Genomic DNA, 17,300 nt, shown 5'->3' on the forward strand with positions numbered 1-17,300 from the left:
GATTTCTTCCTTGATCTCATTGTTAACTCATTCATTGTTTAGTTGTATGTGATTTATGTTTGTGTATTTTTCAGTTTTTTCTTGTAATTGATTTCTAATTTCATATCACTGTGGTTGTAAAAGACGCTTGATATGATTTCAATCTTTTTAAATTTATTGAGACTTGTTTTGTGGCTTAACATGTGGTCTAGCCTGGAGAATGTTCTATGTGCACTTGAGAAGAATGTATATTCTGCTGCTTTGGGGTATAATGCTCTAAAAATATCAATTAAATCTATCTGGTCTAATATGTCATTTAAGGCCACTGCTTCCTTGTTGATTTTCTGTCTGGAAGATCAATCTACTGATGTCATTAGGGTGCTAAATTCCCCTACTGAGACTGTATTACAGTCAATTTCTCCCTTTATGTTCGTCAATATTTTCTTTACACATTTAGGTGCTCCTATGTTGGGTGCATAAATGTTTACTAAGGTTATATTCTCTTGTTGGATTGATCTCTTTATCATTATGTAATGCCCTTTTTTGTTTCTTATTATAGCCTCTGGTTTAAAGCCTGTTTTCTCTGATATAAATGTTGCTATCACAGCTCTTTTAAAATTTCCATTTGCATGAAATATCTTTATCCATCATTTTACTTGCAGTCTGTGTGCCTTTCAATCTGAAGTGAGTCTCTTGTAGACAGCATATATATGGGTCTTTTTTCTTATCCATTTAGCTACCCTATGTCTTTTGATTGGAGCATTCAATCCATTTACATTTAAATTGATTATTCATATTTATGTAGTTATTCTCATTTTATTATTTATAATTTTGTTCTTTTTTCCTTCTTCTTAAAGAAGTTCCTTTAACATTTCTTTAATATTGATTTGGTGGTGACGAACTCCTTTAGCTTTTTCTTATCCGGGAAGCTCTTTATCTGTCCTTTAATTTTAAATGATAGACTTGCTAAGCAGAGTCTTGGTTGTAGATATTTGCTTTTCATCACTTTGACTATTTGGTGCCAATCCCTTCTGGCTTACAAAGTTTCTGTTGAGAAATCAGCTGACAGTCTTATGGGAACTCCCTTGTAGGTAACTAACTGCCATTCTTTTGCTGCTTTTAAGATTCTCTCTTTGTCTTTAACCTTTGGCATTTTAATTATGATATGTCTTCATGTGGGCCTCGTTGAGTTCATCTTGTTTGGGACTCTCTGGACTTCCTGAGCTTGTATGTCTATTTCCTTTGCCAGGTTAGGGAAGTTTTCAGTCACTATTTCTTCAAATAGATTCTCAATGACTTGATCTCTTTTCCTTCTGGTACCTGTATGATGCAAATGTTGTTATGCTTGATGTTGTCCCAGAGGTCCCTTAAACTAGCTTTATTTTTTTGATTCTTTTTTCTTTTTGCTGTTCCAGTTAGGTGTTTTTAATTACCTTATCTTCTAAATTGCTGATTTAATCCTCTGCTCCATCTAATCTACTGTTGATTCCTTCCAGGAGTATTCTTCATTTTTCAGTTATTATATTTTTCACTACTGATGGTTTTAAAAAATGATTTCTATGTCTTTTTTTTTATGCTTACTATCTGTTTGTTAAAGTCCCTTGAGCATCCTTATAACAAGTGTTTTGAACTCTGTATCTGGTAGATTGCTTGCCTCCATTTTGTTTATTTTTTTTTTCTTGAATCTCCTGGTCTTCCATTTGGGACATGTTTTTTTGTTTCCTCATTTTGGCTGCCTCTCTGTTTTTGTTTTTATGTTATAGGTAGGTCTGTTACATCTCCCAGTCTTGACAGGGTGGTCTTATGTAGTAGGTATCCCATGGGTTTCATTGGTACAGTCTCCCTGATCAACTGAGCCAGGTCTTCCAGAAGTGTCCCTTGTGTGGGCTGTGTGTGCCCTCCGGTTGTAGTTGAGCCTTGATTGCTGTTGGCACATCAGCAGGTAGGACTGACTCTTAGGCTGACTGGTTGTGAGGATTGGCTACAACCACAGTGTATGAGCTGCTGTGTGGGGGAGAACCCTGTGGAGTGTAATTCACCCGCAGAAGGCTCTGGTGCCCACTGAGATCACCCTTTGAATATGTCACTTGTGGAGCTAATGGGATAGTGCTTTGTTGTGGTCCGAAGCTGGCCACAGGGCATGTTGATTCTGGGGCCTCTTGGGAGGGGCTCCTGTGTAAGCCAAGGTCAGCTGCTGCCTGTGACCAGTCAGGGGCTACCTGGTAGAAGTTACCAAGCAAGCCATGGTTGGTAGCTGACCATGCTGGGTCTGGAGGCATGTGGGAGAGGCTACCCTGCAAACTAAGGCCAGCTGCTACCAATCTGGGCCTAGATTCACTTAGCCAAAGACACAGGGGACCCTGAAGCCTGCCACCACCTGCCAGCTGTTTGTAAGCCTCAGGTGCTAAAACACCCTCAGGTGGGATATACATTGGGTAAGGCGGGGTCTCGGGGAGTCACCAGGGCGGGTTGAGTGGTGTTCACCTGGTTAATGCAGATTCAGATTTGGCACCAGTACTGAGCCTGGGACCACTCACTAAGAGGGACACAGTACACTGAGGCCAGCTGCTGCTTACCTGGGGCCTGCGGACCTTTGAGAGTTTTTAAGATTGCAGTGCATGCCAAGACTAGCCACCCACCTCTGAAAGAGCCTCTGGCGATGTGCTAGTTGGGTGGGATAGGGTCTCAGGGAGTCATTGGGGTGAGGCGAGTGGTGTTCACCAAGCTAATGCAGATTCAGATTTGGCTGTGTGGGGGGATGGCTTAACATAGGAAAGATGGCATACACCCACCAGCTGTGTGGGAGGAGGGCTCAACACATGGACAATGGTGGCTGTCCCTCCAGCCTTTGCCCTGAAGCCACATAACTCGGTTTCTTCCTGTATGTCCCTGGCGACCCCTGAGGCTCTGTACATCCACTGGAGTTCAGGATGAGTGCCTGTGAATGAGCAAGTCTATGCAAAAGGATTTTAAGAAAATGCCTGGGTTTCCATCTCACCCAGAAGAACAGAATCCTTGCTGATTGTCACAGCCAGCTGTTGTGGGGAATCCCCTTCCTGGCACTGGTGCTCTAGGCTGGGAAGCCCAGTGTGTGGCTGGGAACCCTCACTCCTCAGGGAGCACCTCTACAGCTGATATATACCCCCCAATACTCAACTGCCACACATGGGTGTGGGGCCAGCCTATTTCATGTCTCTGTCCCTTCTTCCAGTCTCAATGTGGCTCCTTCTTCATATTTTTAGTGATAGAACTTTTGTTCAGCTAGTCTTCAGATAGTTCTCAAAGTTGATTGTGCTATAATTTAGCTGTAATTTTGATGTGGTCTTGGAAGGAGCTGAGCATGGTGTTAACATACTCTGCTATCTTGACCAGAACTCTCACCACCATTTCATGAGCTATTGTACTCAGAGACAGAAAATAAATGCTAAATATAAATCAAAGGATGAAGAATATGAACAATAGGAGAAGAAAGAAATCTTTCTACCATTAAAGGGTAGTGAGCATTGAAACAGGATATTCTTAGAATTTTTTACTTGTAGGTCATCCTGTACACTATTAGAGGGGTCTGCTTCACCAAACTGGTCAAGTGAGTCAAGGAATCAGTACATCTTGAGCAAAAGGATCTGGTTCACTGTAACCCGTGCTCCCCAATCATTGATTTCTTAGAAATACAGGCATAGGTACTCATTTAGAACAATAAGTACAATACTTAGCTTCACCAAATCACAGACTGAACTCAGTAACTTGCCAGTGAAGTCTCCTGATGGAGAAGATGAATCACTGAGGAATGGATAAAGAGCAGAGCTAGGACTTGTAGGGAAGCCACACAGGTCCTCAGCCATGTGAGTTCAAATGGGGAGGGCTTGGTAGAAGCAGATGGCTCTGCTATAGCAAAAGAGCCTTTCAGCTCAGCCAGGGAAGTATCTTCCTTTTGGGGACAGAGACCAGGGATGAGTCTACCGAGATCAAAGGCCAAGGGCAGCTACATAATAGAAGAAAAAGATAGTCCAGGGCCAGTCCTGGGGGGCTGACTTGGGGAAGAGAATAGGATTCCAGTTCTGTGAATGAGAATTTTTCAGGTTCTGGCTGGGGTCTCCCTAATTGACACATTATGAGTGGTTGAGTACTCTTTCTCATAAAAAAATCTGTGTCTAGAGGTTTCCAGTTGCCTTTTATCCTCTAGGTTTGTTTGTTTGTTTCTTTGTTTATTTTAAAGTAAAACTTGTATCTTGCATATTGGAAACACTGAATACATGCTTACTGAATAAAACATTCCAGATTACTGCAAACTTTTGTTGGCTCATTTAATTCTTACAATACTTATTTAATTATAGATAATTAGAGCAATTTAAAAATGAAAAAAAAAAAAACCATGTTCAGAGAAGTTAAGTAACTTGTCTAAGGTTGCAAAATGGTAAACTGCAGATCAGAACTCAGGTCTGATTGTTCCTGGTATTTTGGGCTGCCTCTGCATCAGTAAGACTATGATCAAATTATCACTGGTGGTCCTTGGAGAAGTGGGTATTGTGATGATGGGAGCGGGAAGAAGAGGGAAAGGTGGCCTAGTGGGCTGTCCTTTCTCTTAGGGTTTCTTCACAGCGTTCCTCCAGTGTCTGAAATTATTCCATCTGTCATAGTATCAAGGACAGCCAGCAGATTCGAATGACAACTGTTATATTTTCAGTATTTATCACGTTATTTAAAAAGTAGAGGTATTTTTTTTTTAATAAAGGAATGCAAAACCAATAATATACTTAAACTATCATTTAGATTTCATGTACTTATGTCCAGGGCACAGGAAGTCATACAGGAGCTCACCAAGCTGTTTTCCACAGCTCTCAGCTCAGCTACTTAGAAGTGTGGGTGGTTGCTATGGGCAACTACTCAAATAAATTCAGGGAAGGTCCAGGGGGTTGATTACTACAGGCTTTTAATGAATTTACCTTATTTGAGGAAAACAAAACAAAATAAAACAAACCTACAATTCCCCCTTCCCCTCCAAGGGTCATTTCTCTCTCTCCATAATACTAGGAATTTCTTCTGCCTAAGCTAATTTTTTTTTTCAAGACAGCCAGTGAAAGAGGAATAAAAAAGAAGATCTTAACCCTCCTTCTAAACAGTTCAGTCAATTTCAAAATATTCAAAAAGGAAAATAAGGTGGAAATTTCTAGTTGTGATCTAGTATCATTATGACTACAAATTAAAAAAAACCAAAAAACCAACAAAAAATCCACTTATTTTTACAATGGTCCCTGGATCGTTTTCCCAATGATAGATTGTTTGTATTCAACCTCCGAGTGGCAGAGTTTTAAAACCCAGTCCTGCTTACAAGGAATTGAAATGACAGGCTTTATGATTATACCTTTTGATTTTCATGACTGGTACTTTGTATCATGCTTTTTGCTTCATTTTCATTCTCTTCGAATGATTGAGTGCTTTGAAGTCCTAAGCCTTTATGTTTATTGAATTATTTTAAAATTCTTAGCTCATTCTTGTACTATTGTCCAAGATTTATAATCCAATGACAATTTTGATATGTTGTAAATAACTCTGTTTCTTATAACTAAGCCTTTTTGCCTTCTATTGCTTTGCATGAAGAATATCCCCCATTCGAAGAGGGAAATGGTTACACAAATTTGTACATGCACACAATGGAATACTTCTAAATTGTTGAAAATAATTTTTAAAAAGTTAATCTATGTGCACTTATATAAAACAATGTTTAAAGATATAATTTTAAGTGAAAAGAGCAAATTATAGAACAGAATGTGTAAAGAAAGTAAAGATATATGAATATATATCATGCATATAATATATGCATAAAACGTTTTTGAAAGGACACACAAGAAATGGTTAAAATTCTTACCTCCAAGGAAGAGGAAAAGAGATTAGAGAGAATAGGAAGACTTTTACATATTATTAAAATGCTCTTTAGTGCCGTTGAAATTTGAGTATTATTTTTATAATAATAAAAAAGGAAATCTTTCCATTATGCCTGAATGGAAAAGAGATATGTGTTGGTCTGGTGTTCATTGTGGTGTAGAATATCACCACAACGAACAAGAGAAAATAACAATGACAAAGGGTATGACCTATTTGTGGTAGAATTTTGATTGTTGGTATTGTTATCTGTGTAACTGCGTACCAGCTTCCTCTGGTATCATCCTAGTCTATGCTTCTACTATTTCATGCCTGGACACTGTAACTTTCTCTCGAGTCATTTACTTGATTTCAAACTCTCCTCCAATTTGTCTCTATCACATCCAGAGGCAGTAGAGCATAGTGGTTAATGGTATGGGTTCTGGATTCAAATCCTTGCTGTGGCACTTCCAGCTTTGTGATCTTTGGCAAGTCAATTTCCTGTATCCTAATTTTATCATTGTATAATTCAGGATAATAATAATTACTGTCTTATAGGTGCCATTAGACTTATTATATGTACTAGCATATCAGGAATGCTTCTAGGTATTAGTCATCATTATTCTTTCAGTTTTTTTTTGGCTAAAATTAGATAACTCTAACAAAAGAAGACAAATAAAAGAGAAACAAAAACAAACAAACAAACAAAAAAGAGGGAAATAAGCACAAGAAACACAGCAAAAACACCAAGGAAGCCTCCCAACAGAGAGAAAGACTACTGAGATGTCAAAAAAAATCCATCCAGCCATAGATTTCCATGTAAATAATACAGAACATACTTCTGTCTAAATGGGAGAAAAGCTTTCCTAAAATTGACTTTTTCACTCCACACCAGGCAGGCCATTTTTCTAAAACATTACATCACTTTATTCCTCTTCTTTTTCACCAAAGATGCCCTATCATTAATTGGTGAAACAAATTTAATTATCTGGATACTTAAGGCTCTTGCTTATAAAAGTCTTCACTACCTTTCCAAGGATATTTCCTATTTTTAAAAACTCCTTCTCATGCATCAGTCAGCTTGGTTTCTTCATATCCAGACACATTCCTCCTCTCTCATCTTTTGCCTCTGACTAATTATTCAAATTCCAGGTTGTATCCTATCTCTTTCGTAAAACTATTCTTTGCTATTTCTACTTCATAATAACTTTTGTATTTTCTAAACAGTTACAGCGCTTTTAATCTGAAGTAACATACATCATATTATTCTAAAACTTAAAAATAATTGCACAAAATTGTTTTCAACACTCTCAGTGGCACTTAATCACATATGCAGTAGAGGCAGAGACTTATATTTCTCTTGTCTCCCTCAGGGAATGTAGCAGCATGAAAACTTTGATTTCTCTGGAAAGAATTGGTTGAGAGTGAGAAGACCTAAAACTTGCTGAATAGTTTAAGCAAGTCATTGCTCTTCTCTAGGCCTCCACTTTCCCATTTGTAATATCGTAGGGTTCGAATAAATCTCTAAGCTTCCTTCTAATTTTGCTTCTAAGATTTTTCTTCCATCTTATATCCAGAAAAAGGCTACATGAAGATAATGCTCACTGGCATACAGATAAATGTTTAAAAACTGGCTCTTTGGGAGGACAAATCACTGATTTGCAGGGTTTGTTGATTTCCTTGGTGTAGACTTTTCCGTCATGGCTAATATTAAGCTCTTAGGGTGACAAAACCAAGTGTAGAGTTGGGAAGAGATGCACACCAGTGGCTCTTTTGGGCTGATTAGACCAGCCAACCCTGTTGTGTGGTTCCTTTCAATGAAGAACAGCACAGTTTTAGGCTCGATGAACATGGCCAGCTATTTTAACTCCCAGTTTCTCTTACTCTAAAACTCCAACACAACCTTTCTTCACTGAGAGGAAGGGAACAAAGGAAACAACAAGAGAAAATGGTTCTGGGTTAATGGTTAATTTCAGGCTCTCCAGACATGAGCTCTTAGGTTAGCCCAATTTTCTCAGGTGCCTGTACCCACAGCAGAGTGTCCTCCTCTCTTGAAATCTGGCATAGGGATGATGCTACCGAGGTGATGGCAATTTCATATGCAGTTGGTAACTTGGATCTATGCCTAGAGCTCTCAGCTCTGCTTTTTCTGCAAAAGAGAAGTGGCCCAAAGACTAAAAGAAGTTCCTGAGCTGTAAGTCAGAAATGATGTCCAGATGGTAAAGACAGTCTTGTTCAGGGAAAAGTCCCCAGAGTTCCATGAGGCAGTGGGAGGAAGAAAGTTGGAGTGGAAAGCAGAAAGCTTGAGCTTAAGCCCAGTCCCAAGCTTGGCTCTACCTGACATTCAAAACCATGCAAAATCCTTGGTTTATCTGTAAAATGTTGGTTGATTTCAATTCTAAATTGCTCTGAGACGATTGGGTGGATCAAATGAGATATACTGAAAACACTCGATAAACTGTTACTTATAATTATTTATCTTGAAAAATAGGCTTGGAAGAAAATTAAAATATTACTAGTTATCAGGATACTAGTTATCAGGATCAAACATATTTACTCCTCATTGGTTTATTTGAGTTCACAAATAAATTTGAAGGAGTGATAAGTGGTTAATGTGATCATCAAGGAGGATGCTTCTCCAATTCTAACAAGAGTAGTTAATGCTGGTTTCTTATAACCACTCCTCTTCACCTAACAGGACTAGAGGAAACAGAGACTCCCCAGATGAACTGAGGGAAATATGCTAATTTTCAGAGTGTACGACAATACTAGGGATGGCTGCATAGATAGGCTGCATAGGTACACATGCTAATGTGTACCTGACAGACTGAGCTCTGAGTCTCCAGGTGGGCTGGTGGGCTGGCAATGCTAAGTAAGGTTGAAAATGAACAGGGAGCCATTCAGAGAACCACAGTTTCAGAAGCAAAGAGAGGGTAAAGAGTCTGAGCAAGTACAGACATAGACAAAGGGTGTCGGGCAGATGTATGATGACAGTTCATCTCAACAATTACAGATTAAAGCTACTCTAAGAAGCTCCTATTAAAGGTACCTTAGGCATACAAGGACTGTGTAATGGTGTTAGCGTTCATTCAGTATCTCCTCAGGGCTGTGCCAAGTGCTTCGCAAACATTACTTTAGGTAATGTTTGAATCCCCGTCTACATGGGGGACAGAAAAAATAGAAAAGTCTGTGAGAAGGCTATACCTGCCTTGAGAAAGGTTTCAACACAGTGCTTCAGGAGTTCTTAGGAGGAAGGAATAACGGCTAACAGAGAGAAGTTTGAGAGTAAGATTAAAAAGAATACTTTTTTACTACTCTTCTCCCCCGTTAGATTGTAGTTCTATTCCGCTAGGAATGCTGACTACTAATATATCCCAATGCTTAGCACATAGTACATAGTAGATGGCCAAATATTTTTTTGATGGTAATAGCTCCATTTATGGAGCACTTAACACATGCTAGGCACTGTTCTAGGTGTTTCACACACATTATTTTATTAAATCTTCACAATTGCTCTTGAGGTGGGAAATATCATTATCCCTATATAACTGATGAAGAAATTGAGGCACTGAATAGTTAAATGATTTTCCCACAGTAACACATCTAGAAGTGACAGAGCTATGATTTTGAACCCAGCTAATCTTGCCCCAGAGCCTGCACTCTTGAGCAACATGCTACAGTGTCTTTTTTGAATGAATAAATGAATAGGAGATTCACCCCAGGGGTATAGGATAGGGACAGCATAAACAAGGGTCTTGAGGTATTGTTACTGCTGTTCACCAAATACAGCCAGTGCTCCATTTTCTGGGCATATGATGGTATTGCACTTTTTTGCCTCTCAAATTTGTGGTCATGTAGTTAGCTTTAGCAATAAAATTTGAACAAAAGTGAAGTGTATCACTTCCAGGAAATAGTGCCCAATCCACTACATTCGTTTTCTAGGATTCAGTAACTATAGCAGCACCTACTCCCTCTCTTCTGGGTATTGGAGTAATTACAATGAGCAGAGCCTCCTGCCAGTTCATGATGGACACATACTGTGAACAAAAAACAAACTTTTGAGATTTTGAGCTTGTTTATTCACAGTGTAACCTAGCCTGTCCTAGCTAGTACATAAATTGGTACCAGAAATGTGGTACTCATGTAACAACAACAATAAAATACCCTAAAATATGTGGCTATGGTTTCAGGATTTGGTAGCAGGCAGCAAGGTAATTGTTATCAGAGGCAGAGGTGAATCACTTTTGTTTATAATAACTTGGAAGGTAGATAATGTAACTAATGAACTCATAACTCTAGCAGAAGTAGTTGTAAAACACAATGTTAATAGCATGTATTGGTGTCTATGGGTACCCTTCAACAAGTTGTTTCATTCACAATTTGAAATAAACTCATAAAAGAATTGGTTAGATTGCAAGTAGAAGTGAAAGGGAATAAAAAAGTGCAAGACTGGAAAAAGCAACTGATTGCAACTCAATTTGTAAAAGGTAAACTGAGAAAGCCTTTGAATGATGAGCACATGATAGAATCTACCCCTTGTGGCAATATTTAAATCAAGGATATGGCCACCTCACCCCATTGTCAAACCTGAGAAATAATCTTTGAATCCATTTTGTCTATGCATAAAGTCCTCAACAGCATTCAAGAGTTTCACAATGGGAATGAAGATACAGGTAAGTAAATCCTTTTGATTAGACAAAATGATTTGGAAGAAAGAGCAGCTAATAAGTTGATAAGCTGAGAGTATCTGAGAAACAGAGAGGCATGGGGGTGGGAAAGCAAACAAATAGAAAGCTATGCTGCCAAAAGATCCACAAGCCTAAATTATAAGACATGGTAATAAGAACAGTCCTAAAATGTCTCTTGGGCTCCAATGAGCACACTTTCCCTGATGTGTGCTTTGGATATGGTCAAGGAAGATAAAAGAAATGGAAGGTTCTTGTGGAGCAGGGAACTGGGACACATGGAGAACAATGAACAAGGAAGTTGTTCCCAGGGAGGAGAATTGCAGCCTAATCAACAAACAGTCCTCTCCCAGGTAATGAGCCTGAACATTTTTCCCAGTAGGATTGCAGAATTGCTGTCGACCATTGACTACTGTTATCGCTCATCTTCTTTTTGAGTAAGAGTGTTCATTGTAGATGTTTTGTCTTTGTCTTGCCATTATATATTGGGTGTGGGAGGAAGATAGTTTGTCTTTTTGAGTTGTAGGTCTTCAGATGCAGAGGAGCCACATCTGGACCAGATGTAGGTATTACCGTGTATCATTCCCTGCTGTAGAGACTATCACACATCATCCACAGACCACAAACTCTGATGTTGATACGGTTAAGATAGGACCAGAACAGGGTATTTGGGTTTTCTCCCTTTGATGATGATGGTGGGGCATAAATATATTTTGCTTGTGGGAGAGCGAGTGAGCCAAATATTTGTTGTTCAGAAGTTAGAATTTGGTAGTCATTATTGCTGCTTAACAAATAGTGTTTTGTGTGTTCTTGTTCTGAGCAAATGGTGAGATCGCCTTCTCTGCCCTCTTTATAGATGTTGCCATGCCACTAGCTTTTGCCCATAAAATGGGGATGCAGGTGACCTGGACCACTTGCAAGTGGAAGCATAAAGACCCTGTGCTCTTGGTAATTTGGGGAGCCTTTGTTGATGTGGTGCATCCACACCCTGGTGCTTTGTTTCCTACTGACCCAAGATGAACATGTAGCATGAGCAAGAAATAAGTTTTTCTGGTTAGTAGCCTCTCTGATTTGTTTTTTTTTTTTTCACTTTCTGCATAATCTAGCCTATCCTGATTAGCACAGTGCTGAAGCGAGCAAAATACGTCCTAAGAACAATGAGTAGTTCTATTTGATCAAAGCACAGAATCCTTGTAAGTGAACAGCAAAAAAAGGAGTTCACAAAGAATAATGGAGTCTTATTGTGAAACTCTAAATGCTGTTGGGGACTATGTGCGTAGACAAAATGGATTTAGAGATGATTTCTCAGTAACCTGGTAAAAAGTTTATAGAAGGAATTGTTGCTGAAAGAGGCTTGTGGCAGCAAAACAAATTGGTCCATTGCAATCATTCAAGTAAGAAAGAGTAAGCCCTAAAGCTTGAAGAAGTAAGAGGTGAACTGCAGGGTTCAAGACTGAATTTAGGAAACTGGTATTTCAGATGACAGAAATGAGGAGTCAGGAAGAGAAGTGATGTACTTCAGGAGTAGTGAATTATTTGGGTCATTGTACGTGATAAGAATACAGTACCAGTCTTATGTTGAAGTCTTAGACTCCATGAGCTGGAAAAATCTCATACAGATATTTTGTCTTTTCCACACAAGTTTTCCAGCAGAATTAACAACGCTCTCAGAGAAATATAGTTCAGATTGTTTTAAAAGATGCCTGGAGCAAGTTTTCTTACATTGACCACCTAAGAGTCACACTGTAAGAAGCAACAACCTCTGCTCTTCCTCTCAGCAATCTGTTTGGCAGCCTTAAAGCAGCAACCATGCGTGAGTGCAACTCCATCCACGTTGGCCAGGCTGCTGTTCAGATCAGCTATGCCTGCTGGGAGCTCTACTGCCTAGAATACAGCATCCAGCCTGATGGCCAGATGCCAAGTGACAAGACCGTTGGGAGCAGTGAGATGACTTCAACACCTTCTTCAGTGAGACAGGTGCTGGCAAGCATGTGCCTAGGACAATGTTCATAGACCTGGAACCCATGGTCATTAACGAAGTTCGCACTGGCACCTACCACCAGCTCTTCCACCCCGAGCAGCTCATCACAGGCAAGGAAGACGTTGCCAGTAACTATGCTCGCGGCCATTATGCCTTTGCAAGGAGATCTTTGACCTTGTCTTAGATCAAATTTAGAAGCTGGCTAACCAGTGCATAGGTCTTCAGGGCTTCTTGGTTTTCCATAGCTTTGGTGGGGGAACTGGTTCCGGATTCACCTCCCTACTGATGGAATGTCTCTTTGTTGATTATGGCAAGAAGTCTAAGCTGGAGTTCTCCATTTACCCAGTCTCCCAGGATTCCAAAACTGTAGTTGAGCCCTACAACTCCGTCCTCACTGCTCACATTACCCTGGAGCACTCTGATTGTGCTATCATGGTTGACAATGAAGCTATCTATAACATCTGTTATAGAAATCTTGATATTGAACTTCCAACTTATACTAACCTGAATAGATTGATAGGTCAAATTATATCCTCCATCACTGCTTCCCTGACATTTGATGAAGCCCTGAATGTTTATCTGACACAATTCCCGACCAACCTAGTACCCTATTTCTGCATCCACTTCCCTCTGGCCACTTATGCCCCTGTCATCTTTGATGAGAAAGCCTACCATGAACAGCTTGCTGTAGCAGATCGCCAATGTGTGCTTTGAGCCAGCCAACCAGATGGTACAACGTGATCCTCACCATGGTAAGTACATGGCTTGCTGCCTGTAGTACCGTGGGGACGTGGTTCCCAATGATGTCATTGCTGCCATCGCCACCATTAAGACCAAGTGCAGCAACTAGTTTGTGGACTGGTGCCCCACTGGCTTCAAAGTTGACATCAATTAACAGTCTCCCACTGTCATGCCTGGTGGAGACCCAGCCAAAGTACAGTGAGCTATGTGTGTGCTTAGCAATACTGCTGAGGCCTGGGCTCGTCTGGACCACAAGTTTGAGCCGATGTATGTCAAGTGTGACTTGTTCACTGGGATGTGGGTGAGGGCATGAAGGAAGGAGAGTTTTCTGAGGCCCGTGAAGACATGGCAATCCTTGAGAAGGAATATGAGGAAGTCAGTGTGGATTCTGTTAAAGGAGAGGATGAGGAAGAAGGGGAGGAATACTAAAGTTAAAATGTCACGAAGGTGCTGCTTTTATAGAGAAGCTTATTCTATTTTAAACATTGAAAAGTTGTGATTTAATCAGTTAATCTGTATGTAGCAGGGTATACTCTCATATACAATTACCGGCCTATGCTTTAAAACACAATGCTTTGTTACAGACCCAGCCTGTCCATTTCTCTGATGGGTTTGAATAAAGTATTCACTGTCTTAAGAAAAAATAAAGATGCTTGCAAAAGTTTCTCTCAAAATTCACAAATTAATTGATTCAGTAATTAATAACTGTATAGTTAGAAGTTCTTCCTTGCAGCTAACCTAAATTCCTTGGGCTACTGTTTTGATCTCATTTCCTCCTGTTTTATATATAGGAATGTTGATGGTTTTGCTATTCTATATGCATCCTCTGTAAAGGTAGATTTATTTAGGACGTACACCCAGTCTGCTTCCAAAAAGTGTTAGAGGCAGCTCCTAATGTGTCTGCCTAGGCTTTCTTCTAAAGTAGCTTTTCTCATTCCTGCATAGTGCGCTGCCATATGAAGTGCATGAGGTGGATTCCTCTACTGATATAAAATAAAAGCAAAGCTAATAATTTGAACTATGCTGACAAAATAGTAACCTGAAATTAAGAAAAAAAAAAAGGAAAAAAAGCTCTCATGCCAAGTGGATTTTTCTGAACAGAAAATATTCTGGACAAAATGATCAACTTTAATATCACCAGCCTCTGAATTTTAAGTTTTTTTCCTTTCTATAGTGCCTGCTTTTGCCATTTTTAGATTCTAGAGGATAGCTACATATAGTAAGTCCTTGATGTTGTCAATAGGTTCTGCAATTTTAAGCAAAAGAACCCATAACAAAACTAATTTTACCATAGGCTAATTGATATAAACAAGAGTTAATTTTCTACAGCACCTCTTCAATGATATAATGAAATGACGATTGAGTGAAATGACATTATTCAAGGACATGCTGTATTCTAAAATATATATATGTATATAAAAATATGTATTTATGCATGTGTGTATATATCATATTCATATTATACATATATAGGTGTGTATACATATATTTATGTATATGGTTTTCCATATTTTAGTAAAACATTTAACAAATTTATTGAAACCAAAGTATAAATGTCTCACACAGTACCTCAATATTAAAAGTACTGAATGTTTGTTACATGAATAAATAAGTGAGTGATTACATGAATACAATTTCTGATTGTAATCAGGGTGTTCTCATTTACCTGGTTGTGTTTACTTTAAAGGAACATGGATATTAAATGGGAGAAATGGTAGCTAGCAGATAGGCAGAGAAAAGGAATTTTAAGGCTCTTTGCAAACAGAAGTCTTCCTGGTAGGAATGGGTAGCATTTTCAATCAGGACTACCTAAAGAGAGTGAGGAATCTTAGTTTCCAGAACCCTCTTCTAGGGTTTCTCCATTGTTTTGGGGGGCTTGTTTACACAGACAGACATAGTCAGGTCATATGAAAAAGACTCAGGTTATACACTGCATAGGCATGGAACAGATACAGGTTATTTCAGCAGTCCTGACCAAGCTGAGCCCAGGCTCTAAGAGGCCATCATCTCTCCCTGTGACTTCCATCAGCCAACACCTCCTTTATCTCTGATCCTTTGGTCCTCTGGTCCTTCCTTCCTTCACTCCAGGCCAACACTGGGCCAAAACATTCTCAAGGTCTTTCCTGTTTTAGCTGCATATCTGCCTGATTGCATTTCCGGATCAGAATTTACCTCACTGCAGCCTCTGACATCTCCCTCAAATCAACTGCATTCTGAGAATCCGCTTCTCAGTTATCCATTCCCAGTTTATCTTTCTCTTCTCCTCCATTTTTAGCTCCCTTTTACACAGCTCATCTCTGCAGTTTTGTTTAGTTATCATTCCACTCAGCTTTTTATCCTTTCTGCTTTCAGCACCTGGGCTTGAATTGTAGCTCTGACATTTAGTTGACATATAACCTTGGACAAGTTATTTAATTTCCCCTGAGAAATAGATTTTTAAAGTTGGGGCAATCTCATCTATAGAGTTGTGGTGATTTAAAAAAAAAAAAAAAGGAATGTGAAACCGTTAGCACTCACTCAGGCACTCAGAATCTCATTCACATTTAAATCTCTTGCCCATGTTTTAAATTTTTAAAGTCTCATTACTTCTCTCTAAAAATATCTGAATTTTCTTTCATTTTTCTCTCACCTCTCTCAAAGGCACACAGGTAGCTATTTCCTCTTTGAGGTCATGATCGTTGTAGGTACAGTTTAATCTATACAGGTTTCCTTCCTAAGCACGCTTTTACATAGTAAGTGACCAGGATATGGTACAGATTACATTACTCACACATGCTCGACTCATTTGCAGGAGAGTATTCATACTCTAAAGAGGGACCGATTTTTTTTTTTTTTTAAACTGGGCATGGCGCTCAGGGGCTGAATATAATAGGCAGTTTCTTATATCAGTTTTTGATTGTTTTGTATTTTAACCAGGTTTATTTCTAGCAGGGGTTTGAAAGGTATTCAGATAATTTGTCTATGAGCAAGTGAATGAGTTTCTCTGTTTTAAACTTTTTTTATTTCTTATTTTGGAAAGTAGCAAGGAAATATGGGAGGATAGAGGACAATAGAAGAAAGTATTATGATCGGAGAAGGATGAGAAAATATCCTGAGTCTATATCTCTTGAGGACATAGGTTTACAATTTTGCACCTTCAGGTTGTGTTATTTTGTTTGCCCTCCTATTGTAAGGAGCATTTGTTGTTATATGTTACAATTATACTGAGGGATAGGTAGAGAGGCATGACAAAACATTTGGGGAAAGTGAGAACAAAGCAAAACAGAAACATTTCATACACTTAGGAGAAAGATGGGCTGACATACATTACCATGTTCTTAAATATGGTTCACATCCTCAGGAAAAAACATCCCCATGCTCCCATTTTTGTATCCACCAACCCCTCCTTTTTTGGGAGAAGGGAAGGAACATGAAGAACCATAGGTGGGTTAGGAGGGGCATGTGGAATGGAGGAACCAGCAGAGGACACAGTGTGTCTAGAGAGAAAAAAGGGAGAAATAAACTCATACAAAGATCACCGAAAAAAGAGACTTCAGCAAGAGGCTACAGTTTTGGATTCCTGAAGTAGAGCTGACTCATGTTAAATCTTTAGAATTAAAGGTGAAGAAGAATGCCCTATCTCTTCTCAAATTATGTTATTTGTCAATATGGAGGCAGGATAGTTAGCCGAGGGATGTTCCTTCTCCCCTCCAGATTGCGGCTTTGAAATTTTTTCTTAGTCCTTTACTCAGGCTTCTCCCTGAGGCTCTGGAATTTCTCCCTTGTCCTTTACTCAGCCTTCTCCCTGTTTTGACTCTATGAGAAACAAGCTAAGGCCAGAGATGGAATAGAAGGCCTTGCCCTCCCCTTTCTCCCAAACCTGGGAGGCAAGATGGATGGCCTTGGGACATCCTCTCCCTTGCAGGATAAGGCTCCAGCGTCTTTCCCTTGTTCTTTGCTTAGCTTTGTCTAATCATAATACCCTTATAACATCACCTATATTACAAGTACCACAACTCCAGGCACCCTCCTCCCAGGAAAAACAAAAGCCCTAATCCAGACAGCTCCGGGCGACC

At 39.4% G+C, this 17,300-nt stretch overlaps 1 protein-coding gene and 1 pseudogene across 20 annotated transcripts in view; one reads left to right on the forward strand and one right to left on the reverse strand.

Moving 5' to 3' along the window:
* The window catches only part of DLGAP1 (DLG associated protein 1), an 822,162-nt gene that overhangs the window by 230,846 nt on the left and 574,016 nt on the right, over nucleotides 1-17,300 (reverse strand). The window lies entirely within an intron of this gene.
* On the forward strand, nucleotides 12,100-13,674 carry LOC105305245 (annotated as a pseudogene).

The sequence above is a fragment of the Pteropus vampyrus genome, unplaced genomic scaffold, assembly GCF_000151845.1.
Source record: "Pteropus vampyrus isolate Shadow unplaced genomic scaffold, Pvam_2.0 Scaffold373, whole genome shotgun sequence".
Classification (NCBI taxonomy): Eukaryota; Metazoa; Chordata; class Mammalia; order Chiroptera; family Pteropodidae; genus Pteropus; species Pteropus vampyrus.